General features: G+C 38.6%; 1 long non-coding RNA gene across 1 annotated transcript; it reads left to right on the top strand.

Moving 5' to 3' along the window:
- Positions 1 to 1,299: 1,299 nt before the first annotated feature.
- LOC144033735 (uncharacterized) lies at positions 1,300 to 3,545 on the top strand. The gene is made up of 3 exons (XR_013288052.1): positions 1,300 to 1,700; positions 1,779 to 1,862; positions 2,595 to 3,545. It is a non-coding gene; the product is annotated as an uncharacterized LOC144033735 (long non-coding RNA).
- Positions 3,546 to 17,305: the final 13,760 nt, after the last annotated feature.

Raw genomic sequence — 17,305 nt, 5'->3', positions numbered from 1 at the left:
GCCCATTTTTGCACATTTACAGGGGTCATACTTTTGGCCGCTTCTCCTACACGGTTAACCCGATTGACTTCAAACTTGGGCTGTACCATCTCAACACCTGGGACAACATCATGGTAAAAAATCTAAAGTTTTTGACATACTATATGACGGTGGCGGGGCATCAAATTTACAGTTTCAAAATTCTTACTTAACGAAGCATTGCCGGTGGTACGTTTAATCTAGAGCTACGAAAATCGGTACACATATGTAACAGACTATGATCTACAAAAAAGCCTGTTGGTGCCATATGCTAAACCTAACAGGAAGTCCGCCAGAGGCGAGGCATCAAATTTTGTGTTTCAAAATTCTAACTTAATGAAGCATTCCCGGCTGTACATTTCACCTAGAGTTACCAATATTTGAAGACATATGTAACAGCCCTCAAGGTACAAAAAACTCTTTTTGAACCATATGCTAAACCGAACAGGAAGTCCGCCATTTTGATTTACTTTGGAACGTGTTGCCATTTTTTGGGCCATTTCATAGGGGTCTTATTTTAACGAACTCCTCCTACAGAGTTTATCCGATCATCTCCAAACTTGGTGTGATTCATCTTAAGATGTTGAAGATGAAAAGTTATTGAAAGCTTTTTATTTTGTCGCACGCTGTTGCCGTGGCATGCACAGTTTGCAAAGGAAAAAATTACTTCTTAATGAAGCATTCCCAGTTGTACGAAGCAGCTAGAGCTACGAAAATTTGGAGACAAATGTAACAGCCCACGATGTACAAAAAAGTCTCTTGGTGCCATGTGCTAAACCCAACAGGAAGTCCCGTAGGGGCCGGGCATCACATTTTGAGCTAAAAAACTCCTCTTTAACGAAGCATTCCCGGTTGTACGTTTCACCTAGCGCTATGATAATTTAGAGGCATACATAAGAGCCCACGATGTACAAAAAAGTCTCTTGGAACCATGTGCTAAACCAAACAGGAAGTCCGCCATTTTGATTTATGATGGGATTTGTAGACTTTTTTTGTGGCCTTTTTTAGGGGTCATATTTTAACTCCTCCTACAAAATTCATCCGACCGTGTTCAAACTTGGTGTGTTTCATCTTAAGATGTTTAAGATGCAAATTTATCGAAAGTTTTTTATTTTGTCGCACGCTGCTGCTATAGCGATGCATTGGTTGCCAAGTAAAGTGCTGCTTTGTTTTTTTTTTATCTATACATGTGTGAAAACTCGTGAAACTTTGCACACACATCAGACTTGTCATTAACATGAATTTTTAGAGATTTCTTGTGCAATTTGCAATAAATCGCACCCTCTATACATTTTTTATGGAGCATTTCCGATTGGATGATTCAAGCGCAAAATAACTAAAGATGACTTGACTTGACCTAGATTTGTGAAAACTCAGAGGCATACCTATTATATTATTATTACTTTTTGTACCTTACAAGATTATCTCTTGTGCCACATTAAACCCCTTTGCAGGCCTGAGCCAAACCACGGTCCATACATTTGATACCACTGCTTTATTTCAATGGTCAAGTACTTCATAACCACACCTACTTATGCTTGTCCTTGCATATATAGTAGACAACAAAGAGCTCTTTCAACAAAAGACATTTCCATCTACAAAGTCATACAAGGTAAGCACTCTATAAATTCTGCAATCACTACACTTCTATTCCTAAATTATCACTTCAAATACCAACAATGGTTAATACAGCTACAAATTTCTTGTATGTTTATGAAGTATGATACTGTATTTATTTCTACTCCTTTGCTTTTCTACAGAACATGAACAAATCAACAAGCAAATTCTCTTTTGATAAAGACCCTCTAATCATCTCCATACGCAAAGATTGCCAACTTTTTTCCGTAAGTATACAATACATAAACTAAACAGGACAACTTTCTCAATCATATACAGTATGCCATACATATATGTATTAAGTTCTCATTTATTAACAGGTTTGTTAAAGGCACCTTTAGTGTGTTTTTCTGTTTGTAATGTTTCTCCACGAGCACGTCTAGCCATTGATATCATGTAGAACACATATGCTAACCTTTTAGAGACAATTGAAGCTTACTTGCACAGTAGCCACTATCTTAACCACTTAATTCACATGTCTACTTGACAACTTATTACATGTAGTGAAATGGTACTTTGTGCGTCTTATGCTTTTTTCTGAACACTGCTTTTCAACTCTTTCCTTAAAACCAATACATGCGGCACTGTTATACTGTATAAATATATATGTCCGTGTGTATATATAACCATTTATGTACCTGTCGTATCCTTACTTTTATTCATCATTTCATCACACAATCCTAAAACATTGCTTTTTGACCCAGAGGATTCAACTATACCATTTTTGCGTGTCTTATTACTTACTAGCTATATTATTTATTAACGGGCAAAAACTATGAATATAAGATCACCGTCAAATATTACGTCTGTAATATCCATATACAGTGCATTACATAATATGCATTTGTATTAAGACACTACCATGCTAAAAATATGCACACGACTGTTCTGTAAACTACACCTAAGACAACCAAACTTCACAGATCTAACATGATTCTTCATTCTTTTTTGTTCTACAGATGTATCAAATGCTGCCACACAGACAGAAGAAGCCACTGAGGACATGCACGAAGACGATGATCACAATATAACAGGACAGGTTAACCCCCCTGAAGTTTTAGCCCGCAGGTCAAAGCGTCCTAGGACTAATTCATCCATGGAGGTTACATTATCCTAAGACAGACTATGTGCTAACCCAAACTCTTTGACCCCAAGGGATTCATCTGTCCCAGAAAACTTTTACACTAAAGAGTTTATCTGTCCTAGGGCGCTGTTAACCCCAGGTTAAAGTGTTATTTAATCTGTCCTGTTACAACAGCTATACATAAACAGCTGCATTCCTCTCCTGTTCCATCTCTCGCACTTCTTTCATCTCTTTTTCTCCTCTACTTATACCTATGCTTGCTCATGTGCTTTTTTCCCCTTTAGATGATGTCATTGGTTAGCCTGCTTCAAAGCTACATTTTTTCTTGAATAACTGTCACACATTTACTGTTTGCTGGACCCTACAAAACTGTCACAATACTTCACTATGTCATGAATACATATGTGTTGCACAGCGACACCACATTAAGAGTCATCAAAAAGCTTTTTATTTGATCACACACCATCTCTGTGCCATGCAATGTTTTCAAATAAACAGATGCTGGTTTTGAATATCAAACGAGCGACTTTTCATGAAACTTTGCACACACATCAGAAAGTCCACACTTTTGAATTTATTTTGGGAATTGTGCATCATTTTTGGCCTTTTACTGCACCTTTTTACACACAAGGCACGGCAAATGCATTTCTATTTTCCATGGTCCTTGTCTATTTAACAGTACCCCAACGTGCAAGTCCCCCGACTTGCATATACCCCAACGTGGCCCGGGTTGCGAGGGCCCTTTATAGCTGCTCGCAGCTCTAGTTATTCTTCTTTTTCTTCTCCGCAAACAATCGCATTTTTGAGACACTAAACGTGAACGAAAACTCACCAAACTTTACACGCACATCAGGCCTGGCGAAAAATTTGATATTTTAAAGTCGCCATACATGATAACAGAAAAATGGCTCCTTAGCGCCCCCTACATAGGTTAAACGGATCCCTGTCCCGCTACGATTGTCCGACGGCTATGAAAATTGTGTGGCACCTGTAGCACATCCCAATGAACAAAAACCTCTTTGAAGTGTGTACCCTAAAATAGACAGAAAGTGAGGTATGAGTATTTAAATGTCCAATTTTTGCCAATTTTTGCACATTTACAGGGGTCATACTTTTGCCCGCTTCTCCTACACGGTTAACCCGATTGACTTCAAACTTGGGATGTACCATCTCAACACCTGGGACAACATCATTGTGAAAAATGAAAAGTTTTTGATATACTATATGACGGTGGCGGCGCATCAAATTTAGAGTTTAAAAATTCTTACTTCACGAAGCATTGCCGGTTGTACGTTTAATCTAGAGCTACGAAAATTGGTACACATATGTCACAGGCTATGACCTACAAAAAACTCTTTTTGAACCATATGCTAAACCTAACAGGAAGTCCACCATTTTGATTTATTTTGGAACGTGTTGCCATTTTTTTGGCCATTTCATTGGGGTCTTATTTTAACGAACTCCTCCTACAGTGTTTATCCGATCATCTTCAAACTGGGTGTGATTCATCTTAAGATGTTGAAGATGAAAAGTTATTGAAAGCTTTGTATTTCGTCGCACACTGTTGTCATGGCATGCACTGTTTTTAAAGGAAAAAAAATATCCTTAAAGAAGCATTCCCATTTGTACGAAGCAGCTAGAGCTACGAAAATTTGTAGACATATGTAACAGCCCAAGATGTACAAAAAAGTCTCTTGGTGCCCTGTGCTAAACCCAACAGGAAGTCCCCCAGGGGCCGGGCATCACATTTTGAGCTAAAAAACTCCTCTTTAACAAAGCATACCCGGCTGTACGTTTCACATAGAGTTACCAAAATTTGTAGAGGTATATAACAGCCCTCGAGGTACAAAAAACTCTTTTTGAACCATATGCTAAACCTAACAGGACGTCCGCCATTTTGATTTACTTTGGAATGTGTTGCCATTTTTTTGGGCCATTTCATAGGGGTCATATTTTAACAAACTCCTCCTACAGAGTTTATCCGATCATCTTCAAACTTGGTGTGATTCATCTTAAGATGTTTGAAAATGAAAAGTGATTGAAAGTTTTTTATTTCGTCACACGCTGTTGTCGTGGCATGCACTTTTTGCAAAGGAAAAAAAATCTTATTAATGAAGCATTCCCAGTTGTACGAAGCAGCTAGAGCGACGAAAAATTGTAGACATATGTAACAGTCCAGGATGTACAAAAAAGTCTCTTGGTGCCATGTGCTTAACCTAACAGGAAGTCCCCCAGGGGCCGGGCATCACATTTTGAGCTAAAAAACTCCTCTTTAACGAAGCATTCCCGGTTGTACGTTTCACCTAGCGCTATGATAATTTGCAGGCATACATAAGAGCCCACGATGTACAAAAAAGTCTCTTGGAACCATGTGCTAAACCAAACAGGAAGTCTGCCATTTTGATTTATGATGGGATTTGTTGCCATTTTTTGTGGCCTTTTTCAGGGGTCATATTTTAACGAACCCCTCCTACAAAATTTATCCGACTGTCTTCAAACTTGGTGTGTTTCATCTTAAGATGTTTAAGATGCAAAGTAATCGAAAGTGTTTTATTTTGTAACACGCTGTTGCCATAGCAATGCATTGTTTGTCAAGTGCTGCTTTTTTTTTTTTATACACATGAAAACTCATGAAACTTTGCAAACACATCAGACTCGTCATGAACATGAATTTTCAGAGATTTATTGTGCAATTTGCAATAAATAGCGCCCTCTAGACATTTTTATGAAGCATTTCCGATTGTATGATTATGCTAGACCTACAAAAAAGTATTATGTAGCCATTTGCCAAACCAAAGAGGAAGTCCGCTATTTTGATTTTATTTTGGGAATTATACATCATTTTTGGCCTTTCTCATTAAACTTTGCACAGACAAGCCATGGAAAAAACTAACATTTTAAATGGTCCTTGTTCCATGTAACAGTACCCCAACGTGCCAGTACCCTGACGTGCAAGTAACCCAACGTTGTGCTCAATAGCGCCCTCTATGCATTTTTATGGAGCATTTCCAATTGTATGATTCAAGCGATACACAACTAAAGATGACTTGACCAAGATTTATGAAAACTGGGAGGCATACCTATTAGCTTAAGACCTACAAAAGGTATTCTGTAGCCGTATGCTAAACCTAAAAGGAAGTCCACCATTTTGAATTTATTTTGGGAATTGCACACCATATTTTGCGTTTTGATTAAACTTTGCACACACAAGGCTTGTCAAAAACATTTTAGATGGTCTTGTCCTATTTGACAGTACCCCAACGTGCTAGTACCCCGACGTGCAAGTACCCCAACGTGGCCCGGGTTGCGAGGGCCCTTTATAGCTGCTCGCAGCTCTAGTTTGTTCTTATTCTCGTTTAGCATTACGTCTGCCAGTAGTTTCTTGCCGTCTGTGTTTTGTAATTACGGCTGTGATTTTATGTTTCATGTCTCTCTGCCTTGTGTAGGTCAGATTCTGCTTTTGGTTCTCTTACTTCCATTGTGACTCCGCTCACCTCTTTTTGTTTTGTGTTATATTAATCCTCACAATTGCGTGTTCCGTTTGTTTTGATGAACTCTTTTTAATTGCTCAGTTATGATTTTCCCCAATGGGATCCACACTTTGGCATTTGGCCACAAACAGATAATGAGCTGAACATTCTAAGCCAGCCTTAAAAGCAATACAAGCAATAATGCCGTTTGCTTTGGTGTGGTTGAATCATGCAATTTTGGGGAGAATCTCAAGGGCAAGCATTTCAGTGAAAATCAATATAAATGGAATATACAAATATATTTATAATGATGTGCTTGATTGTCCCAGTTCACTCTTTTCAAAATGTGTGTAACCTTTTCAAGCACATACAGTACAGGTGTTTCCATTTAAGCGGTTGGTTCCTGTGTTGGATCCAGTAATGGAAGACGTCCTCACAAGGTCCTTACAGTGTAAGGTCGTTTCCCTTTTGGGGACCTGCCTTATGGTCCTCAAACCACAAGAGGTCCCCATGAGCGCCGATGGAAACTCAACGTCCCCAAAATGTGGCGAATACACATGCACACGCATACGCACACTCATACCCTCATTGTGGATGCCAGCGTCGTTGTATCTTTGTCCTTCAAAAGGCAAAATGTTCATACTTTGTGATGACCATTTAGGGTGAGAGAGTTATTCACACTCCATTTTCCAAAATACAAAGTTAATAGTGTGTGAACTGCATCATCATCGCAATATAATTTGGCTCCCACTCGCTGTATCATCAGCTAATATTACTCATTCAGCCCACACCATTTCACAATCTAGTTCCCAATTTTTACTCTCATATCATAATGCAGTCCTAAAGTGTGTATCAGTTTTAACTTTCAGACACCTTCATATTTTTGTCTGTATTGTCCATCCGTCCATCCATCAGCCATTTTCTGAACCGCTTATCCTCACGACGTGGAGATAATTTGTGTTTGTTTCTCCACTTGAGTCACATAGTTGCATTAAATTATTGTATTTAAAAAAAAATCAGGGAACTCACATTTTAAGTTTTGTTGTATTTACATTAGTGGTATTTAAATTCCACAACATTAATTAATGTTGCATTCTGCTCGCAGATGCTTTTAATGACCATAGTGATGGACAACATGAGCAACATTTTTAACCACTAAAGTAAAACTATTTAGTTTAGTTTATTTAGACAAAAATGGATGTTCAACTCAAATGTGAAACAGGAGTGAATCAATCAGACCGCTTAAATCAATAGTGGCAAACGCTGCAGAAGATGCACTTAGTTTTCTTTTCTTTTTTTCTTTTTTTTATTTATGCTGTATGTGATAGTCATCCCATCCAGATGCTGCCACTAGGATTTAAAATTTGTTGTTTCAAACTATGTAAAACTGCCTGTCAAAGTTCATTGAAAAGACAGCAGGGATTCAACACGGCATGAAGATGTGAGAATCATAACACAAAGCAACCTAAACACTTTCTTGACAGAGCAAGTTTATTTTAACAGCATAGTTCTGCTAGTTTTCACTTGTGTGTAAAATAATAACAAAAACAAACCTGTATGGCAACTTTGGAGTCAACTGTTTTAATGGCAATCCAGACTGCAGCACGTTTTTAAACTGCTAAGCCAGCCAGCCTTCCTTGCAGCGTGTCTTCCCCATATCAATCACACAACACCAGTCTAGCACTTCTATTTGTCTGTATTTCTGTATGAGGCGTGTCACTGGAAAACTCATAAATTGTGTCACAAGCGATATATTTCAAATCCAAAGTACAACCCACAAGTTTTCACCTTCAAAGTAATGCCCCTAGAGAATACGTAGCATAACACCTTTGCCAAGTCTTCATACACCCCTGGAAGGATCATCCGCAACTACTTCATCAATGTCATCTTGATGCCATACATGCCTTCAGAACAGGTCCCCTTGATCAACCCCTTGAATTTGGAAAAGGGGAGTGGGGGTGGGGTATGTATTTATTTATTTATTTATTTATTATTATTTTTATTTATAGTGCAGAAAATTCCAACAGCCATTGGCACTCGACCAGCCAGCCTACCAAATTATAATACAATTTAGAGCATAGACCTCAATTGTAAAGAGGTGCTTTGACCAAAAAAAAAAAGAAAAAACAAGAGCCATAATTGCGTTTTTTTTTTTTTTAAAGGGTAAAGTTTACAAAAGGAACATGTTCTTCTGTTGATTAAAATTAAATATATATAAGACAAAATTGGAGACTAAAATAACTGCTTCTGAGTCACAAATGAAAATTGTTCTTGGCTGGAATAATGCATGACTCACAAATCAATTTACTAAATATAAACTCTCCTTTAACTCATCTTGAAAAAGTAAACAAAGTGATGTTCAATTCAGAGGTGGCAAATCCAGGTCCAGAAAGTAAAAACCCTGCCACAGTTTGACTTTAGCCACAGGTGTTTGCTCCCATGCTCTCTCATTTACCAGCTAGGGAGCTCGTTAGCTAGTTAGCATCAGGGGCTAAAGCCAAACTGTGGCAGAGTTTGTACTTTCTAGACCTGTATTTGCCACCTCTGAATTGAAACCAGTGAAATTATAAAAGCAGCCCTTAACATTATTTGCGCATTGTGTTGTCAACTTGAGTTCATTTACTAATTATGGCGGTCCTGTCAGCCTTTGATGATGCTAACAATATCATTTTGAGTCAGCTGTAGGTCGGTGTAGTGTGTGGCCAGTCTGTACTCTGTGATTTTCTGCTATTGATTTCCAGATGATAAGTCAAAATTTATTTTTTTCTACTATTTACTAAGACATAAGTGGAGCACCAATAATCTTTCTGTGAATTATGATATTTCACAAATAAATTAGTCCGATTTGATTTAACTTCCCTTTAGAGAAAAAAAAAAACTTGCTGTAGGTAACTTTCAGTGTCTTGGTGAAACTCAATTGGCTGATTAAATGTGATGCAAGTCGAAGTTAAATGTAGGCAAGGGTCTAATTTTTTAAAATAGCCTAGCTTAATCACACCCAAACGCAAACGATGCACATCTGTGTAGATTGTGTCTTTTCACTCATACAAAGCAGTGGAAATATGTAATTAGTGCTTTGGGACAATGAGATCCATTAAAGGAGATGTGACTCGATTAATAATCCAAGAAAGCCTCCTTTTATTGGCAATCAGTCTTCCTTGTGTCATTGTCTCTCATGGTGCATTCAATCATTTCAACAAATCACTCGTTAAATTTACAAAGTTTAATGCTCTAATTATTTAGATAAGGTTTTCTGGAGCGGGTGGTTATGTTTCCCAATACAAACATCAAAATACCAGATTGCCTGGATCAATCTTTTGGAAGACCTTGAGACTACAAATGACCAGTCTAGATTGTTATCCATTTTGGTTGCAAGCAATGAATTTGTTCATGAGACACAACATATAGACATGGAAAGTGTGTGAAAGTGCACCAACACGAAGTGACAGAAAAGTTCTGGGATTGGCGTCGCAAAATATATATTTTAAACCAGATCTATCCAGATCTCAGTTTGATATATTGGTTCCTTTAAAGGTCTATCCTTTTCACAAACCCTTCATCCAAGGTGTGTCTTATTTCTCAGGTACAAATTTCTGGTGAGTTTGGCTTTAAATTTAGGTGCTCATAGTCTACAGTTCGCAGGTAACCCTCATGACTTCAGTTCATCCATTGCATCATGATTTGGCACACTGATTATCCCACTTGCATTTACCTTTAGCGATGTGAATGTGAATATTTCATGCAAATTATTAAATAGTAATGACACACTAAGTTAGTGGCTCTTCAGCGTGATATAAAATGTAATAGAGCCTAACACCTCACAAGGGCGGGGGGACGAACAATTTCATTCAACTGAGTTAATGAATGCAGTTATCTTATGAGAATTTTAATGACCTAATGGCTTCCATATTTCCCATCAAGCCTATCTGATGAACAAAGACACGCCTCAGTGTACTTTTTTTTCCCTGTACATCACGTTATGTTCTGTTAGAAAAAAATATTTCTTTGCACTTAAAATGTATGTATTGTAATGTAGCATCATATGAGCTCTGCTGCAAACACAAAGAAAGAAAGCATCTAGCAGTCATAATGGCTCCTAAGAAAAGGTAAACTGCTAACTAAAGTATTAGAAAGTGCTTGTCATAGATGAGTGGGAAAATGTGTGCTCCACACTTTGTGTATCTTTGTCATTGAATCACTTCCTGCAGAAACTGCTAATTATGTGATTTGACATTCATGATCACTTTGAACCTTTTAAAATGAGTAATGAGTATTTAAAAAGATCATTCATTTAAACTGAAAAAAAAAAAACTAAAAATGCAAGAGCCAAATATATATATTTTCTAAAAACAATCTTTTATCTGCATTCATTTTTTCCCCATCTCCTCAATTAGATTCAGTAGCAGGCAGCCACCTGGTACATTGAATGGTTGAGTAGCAACAGATGCATCCGTGCTAGCGAGAGTTACAAAAATAGTATTTGTGTATAACCGCTTTAAAGAGATTAAGACAACATCCTTAAAAAATTAATACATTTTTTTAACCAATAAATAATAATAATAATAATAATAATAATAATAATAATAATAATAATAATAATAATAATAATAATAATATGGCAGGCGGCACGGAGGCTGACTGGTTAGCATGTCCGCCTCCCAGTGCTGAGGGTGCAAGTTCGAGTCCAGGCTTCGGCCTTTTTGGGTGGAGTTTGCATGTTCTCCCTGTGCCTGCGTGGGTCTTCTCCGGGTACTCCGGTCTCCTCCCACATTCCAAAGACATGCATGGCAGGTTAATTGAGCGCTCTGAATTGTCCCTAGGTGTGTTTGTGAGTGTGGATGGTTGTTCGTCTCTGTGTGCCCTCCGATTGGCTGGGAACCAATCCAGGGTGTACACAGCCTACTGCCCAAAGCCAGCTGAGATAGGCTCTAGCACTTCCGCGACCCTTGTGAGGAAGAAGCGGTTAAGAAAATTGACGGATGGATAATATGGCAAACCTGACTGGGAATATCACCCTAATGTGGCCTGACTCCAGAGAGTATCCAGTCATTCATGTTGGAGATTATCAGAGAGCTTTCCTCTATTTATTTATATGAATTTGTATGCACTGAGAAGATTGCTGTGGTGTCTCTCTTATTCATACCGACACTAAGCCTGGAGTGCTTTGTTGATTTTTCAGCCTAAATGCTGAACTCAATTCTTCACGACATAATTCCATAAACAAGATGAGCTTTCACTGTGGTCATCTTCACTTTTTCCCTGACACCTCTCTTTCACATTCAATATTACTTTTCCATACAGAGGTCAAATGAGTTTGAGCACAGAAAAAGTCATTTCCGACGATTGCAGTTATACTTGCAAGACGAGAATATTGATAACAGGACATATTTGTCATATTACAGTATTTATGACGTAGGATTTTAGAGTCAAAAGAACTATTTCAATGGCAGTAATTGAAGCAACTGAAGAAAAAGTGGATTCAATAAGATTTTCAGCTATTATTATTTTTTTGTATGTAAAACAGTTCCTTGTTAATTACAATATGAAATAAGCTATGCAATTACTCATCTATGTGTGTATCATTGTGTAATGTTATTGCCTGAAATAAGTAACAAAAAGAAAAAAAACGGTTCCATTTTACAATGTTCCAAATAATATTCAATAATATTGTTTTGGAATTTGAATGTCAATGAGTAATATTCTGTGGTAGGGTTTCTTTTAATCAATCTGCCACACTTCATTTGCCCTTTAATAAACTCTTAATCAGAGTAAAATGAGCAAAATGACTTGTGTGACATTGAAGTCATTGCATATTAAGTTTAATTTACATGAGCCCATACTCCCCTTAATGTATTATTATTATTATTTTTGTTATTATTATTGGTGGTATTCATAGTAGTAAGTAGTGGTGGTAGTAGTGGTAGTAGTGTAGTAGTATTTTGTACACTATTGTGTAATTGGTTTATGGCACATTATATTATCATCTGGTGTAATTTTGTCAATACTAAAGTCAAGGACAGAAGAATCAAGCATCAAATTATTATGTGCATGTTTTTACATTAGGTTCTCTGAGCTTTTTGGTTCACATTTGGGAAGCATATTTAATCAGTACTTTAATTGGAAGACCAACAGTGTGCAAAGTTGATTCTATACAAGGTTTGTGTGGGAAAAGAGGCACACTAAGCAGCAAACCTTTGTATTTGTAAAAGGTCTAATAAGACAAAGCAATTTCAGTATCCCTGTTGAAATGCTGCGAACAACACAACCTTAGCTAAAGATCTAAAAGTGATACACTGGTACATGTATTTTTTTATTTTTTATGTTTTGCCTTATATTGCTCCATAGTTGATGCAATCAAGTCTATAAACATTACAACCGCTGTCAAGTATAAGGAACTATTACAATGCATATACATAGAAGGAGAAGAAGACAATAAATGACCAAAAGAGAGACACAGAACAGGAAGCACGATCGCTCGCCCGAAACAGCACCCTGGTTCTCAGATTTAAAAAAAAAAAGAAAAGAAAAGGAAACCATACGGAAGCGAACGGGGGGGAAAGCCCCAGACTAGAACATTATGGATTTTGGAGGGGGGGTCACACTACAACAGTGACTCAAACACTTGCATATGTGGAATTGGAGTAGGGGAGAATCAGGTGGGGGACAGTACAGCCTAGACACACTGAGAGGTAGATTCAGTAAGAAAGCTCTGTGTCCTCTAATAGCGCGAAATATTGAACCACAACTGCAGTCTGCGCCCAGTTACTCACCTATTCACTAAGGATATTGCTCTAATCATATATCGGTGCAAACACGCCCACAAAACCGACAGCTGGAAGCAAATTTGCGCCTGATTTACCACACATGGCAATGGATTTGCGTCAAGAACATTGTAGTATAGTAATAGTTAGTGTTGTTCCGATACCGATACTGGTATCGGCAGAGGTGCCGATACTGCATAAAAACAGTGGTATCGGTATCGGTGACTACTCACAAGTAACATGCCGATACCATTAATTCCAACGCTAATATAGGATTTTGGATGCAGCATCTTGTGTCTTGCTGGTGCACGACATTCACTGATATATGACATGTTCACTGCATGCCGATCTAAGATATCCTATTGGCCCTTGAATGCTCTGAACCAATCGCAGGACAGCTTTTTCATGTTGAGGAAAAAAAAACCTTAAGTATCGATATGGTATCGGTATCGGCCGATACTGCAAAGCTGGGTATCGGGAGCCAAAAAACAGTATCGGAACAACACTAGTAATAGTTGCAAGAAAGATGACATTATCAGAAAACGAGGTTGGACCGAGTGTCGATCACTGGTTCAGCAATAAGGCCTCAATTCAGACTGATGTCCATATTTTCCTTTAATTTCCCCTTCTCCACCACTGACATGAAATCTTTGAGACACCGTGAAACTAAAACAAAATACAGGTCCGAATGAGTCTGATGCTAATACAAACACACTGTACAAATATAAATCACTCATAGTGTCAATATGTCCATTCAATAAACAAAAATACAATAAATTAAAACAGTTACCGTGTGCTCCTCCTGAACAGTGTAAAACTTTCTCTGGCGATGTACCATGTGCTCCCGCTTTCGTGTCTTTTCCGACTTCTCTACAACACTCTCCATACAAGGCACAACTACTTATCACTTCCGGTCATGTGTTCACAAGCCTTCAAAATAAAATGTCTACTCATTCAAGTTTTTAGATATTTCAACTCTCAAACCCTTTCGGACACCATGTTTTACATCAAAATAAACAACAATCAGTTTGTCTCTTACCCCGGGTTTTCACCGGATGCGGTTGCGGTGCGGTTGCGGTGTGGTCCGGCGACGCAAGCAATTAGATTCCATTCATTCGAATGGTGCAGTTTACACCGCTTGCGTGTGCGTTGCGTGTCGACTGCGTCTCAGCTGCGGCGTGCTGCAGGCCTTCCGCAAGGATAGACCTATTTTCTATTTTTGCCGGACGCCGCGGCGGTAGGCCTCCGGCAAGTGGCAAGCTAACACAAAACACATCGAGCAGGACAGGAAGACCGACGCAGTTTCAAAATAAATTTCCGGTTACCTTTCAGAATAAAACACTCGCCAGCTCCTATTTCGCAAGCTTTTCAGCAAAACGTGACGTGGGCGTTGCCGGGCCATGTGCTCATTCACGGTTTAGACACCAGCGAACATGGACGAGGAGAGGTTTATATTGGAGGTGGAAAACCACAAAATAATATATGATACGGCACATCCTTTTTATAAGGACAACCAAAAAAAGGATGCTGCATGGAATCTCATAGCAGAAGAAGAAGAAAAGGTTAAATCAAAAGAAGTCTACCTCTCTTTCTGCTTCTCTGTTGAACACAGACTTTCTGTATGTTTGTCGTTGTGAAATGCCACATGATCGCGCGCGCGCGCGGTCCCGCGAGACACGTTGGGAAGTGGGCGACGACGGAGCTGCCGGACCGCAGCTGTGCGGAGCCGGTGTGGATTGACAAAAAAATTGACCCGTCCGGAGCACGCAGTCAAGACGCACCGCACCGCAACCGCACCGCAACCGCATCCGGTGAAAACCCGGGGTTATACTTGTATTTCTATTTACTAACCTTTTGTCTAAATGAACTTAAATCTACTCTGTCTTAATGAAATATTAAACTAATTTACATATTGCAAAATTATGTCACACTGACAGCTACACCAAGCGGTGCAGAAGCATTTTCCTCATTTAGCGCCATTAAGCTGTACAGAGCAGAGAGGATGACAACGATGTAATTCATTCATAAAGTACAAATTATTGGTGCGAACGTTTTAAAAAAATATATTTTCAGAGGTTGGCGTGGGCATACGTACAGTTAGCATCTGTCCATTATACATACGTGTAAATACCGCCGGCGCACCGGGGCGCAATCTGGTTGGCACTTAATGACGGATTTCCCTATCTGCGCGTGTGAATTAGGCGCTCCCGGATTGCTCCATTTTTAGCGGTTAGCGCCGCTCAAAGGCTACGCAAACCTTGAATGAATCTTCCCCTGAGTATGTACCTTCCAATGTACCTTCCAATGCAACAGAGAGAGGTTGGGGAGGGGACGTCTATGAAAGGTGTTGACAGTAGGATTATATAATGTGTTGTATGATCATGTCTGTGTGCGTGAATGCCAGGCTGCATGCCAAAACACATAGGCTAGTCTTGTTTGCCATAGAGACAACCTCGCTGCCTCCTAACTATGAAGCACAGGAGAATGAGGGTGATCAGGGAGGCGCCAGTGTCTGGCAGTATCAACTTCCAGGAGAAAGAATCCAAAATAAAAGTGTTTCAGGAACTAGCAATAATTTCAGTCAGCCTTGAGTCTTTCTCTGACGCTATCAATGGGCCTCAATTGGCCTAATTGGCGATCAATTCTTTGAGCCGAGCTGACAACTTCTCCACGTTGGTATCCAATCTGCGTAATGTCTCAGAAGTCACATTAAACCTCCAATTGAATTCACTGCGTCTGTGTTGACTTCACACCAAAAAGCCAGTGACATATCTCCTCCTCCTCCTTTCATTTATTGTTCCATTGTAACGTCCTATGTCTTGTGTGTGAAGAAACAGAACACTCACACAAGCTCAAGTCATATGTAAATCATTGCATTGAAAACCATGAACATGAAATGGAATATGTATCTAATCTCAGTATTTAAAAGGCAATCTGAAGCATGCATTGAGTTTAGATTTTCTTTGTTTCTCCTTTGGAGTACCCGACTACATTTTATTATGACTATGATTTGTAGTAATCCCCAGTAGTCTCTACTATGAGTAGTCCCCAATCTAGTTCACTACTTCTGATGGGTTGCAACATCCAGTGATTAAGATTTACTGTACACACACTTCAAACATTATTCTTAGATTATCAAAAATCAGTATTCTGATGTGGCACCAAAGGATTTAGCTCATAATACATTAGATGATTGCCAGACATTCACTTTTATTTTACATCGTAAATATCAGCGGCTCACTCATGCTTTGCAATCTCCTAATGAAATTGAGAAAAATCCCTCCCTCTTTTTTCCCCCCTTCAGATTATTGAAGAACTTTAGGGTCACTGAGAACATTTTTTTTCCAAGTGATCAGTGTCAGCGCTCGAGCCGCTACCTTGAATGCGTGGCTATAACTTACAGAAGAATGAGCATATGACGTGACACAATCTCAATATAGAGAATCTAGAAAAATTTTATTTTGCTGTTATTACTTCTGGGTCCTTGTTAACTCATTCACTGCCAGTCATTATAGAAAATTTTTACATTTCCACTACTCACATATAATTATATATAAACCGAATCTACCAAATAACAGAATAGACTCCCTACTTTTTGTCCCGTCCCGTTCTTTTATAATTGACAGCAGAAAAATGTAGGTTTGCCAAAATACAGCCATTTCTCCCATGGACTCTGAAACTGTGTTTATTTCCTATAAAATGGGGCAATGATGTCATCTACCGGTGGTTGGGCATCAGTAAAGTTGTTTCCAAGTTTGATATTTACAGTGGAGCATGCTCAGATTCGCCCCCATTTAGCACCGCTCTAAAAAATACAATTGACAAGTATACTTGTCAAAGGCAGTGAATGAGTTAATGTAACTTTGAAAGCCAAACCAAGCTGTGACATTAACCTCTGTTTGCTCTACTGCTCCTCCTCCACATACTCTCATTCCCATATCAGAGAGATATTTTGTAAATTTGTTTTCAAAATGTATATATGCATTCACTTGTTTCCTCAAGTTCTTAAGAGTATTACATTGTCCCCCCCTCTGTTTTTATATGAGCCCCTCATAGCAGTCACTCCAAATGTGTACTATATTCATGAATATTTTCACAGCTACAGTCGCTGGATTTTGTAATTGCAAATAACTGCAGCCTTTCTTTCGTTTGCTCTTTTATTCATTTAGTCAACACAAAAGGTGGGTATTATTCTTTTTCCTGACCTTGTTTACTGATGTTTCGTACAAAAACTTTTCAACATTAGAATTATTCATTCAGTATTAATGCCACTATTGTAGTTATTGTAATCCTGTCAGAATTGTGAGTAAATTCAACAAATGCTTTGCCAAAGCTGAAATGTCAAAGAAAAGAAA

Source organism: Festucalex cinctus, chromosome 13 (genome assembly GCF_051991245.1).
Source record: "Festucalex cinctus isolate MCC-2025b chromosome 13, RoL_Fcin_1.0, whole genome shotgun sequence".
NCBI classification, from domain to species: domain Eukaryota; kingdom Metazoa; phylum Chordata; class Actinopteri; order Syngnathiformes; family Syngnathidae; genus Festucalex; species Festucalex cinctus.
Note: the sequence above shows the minus strand (reverse complement) of the source record. Positions and strands in the feature narration are given on the sequence as shown.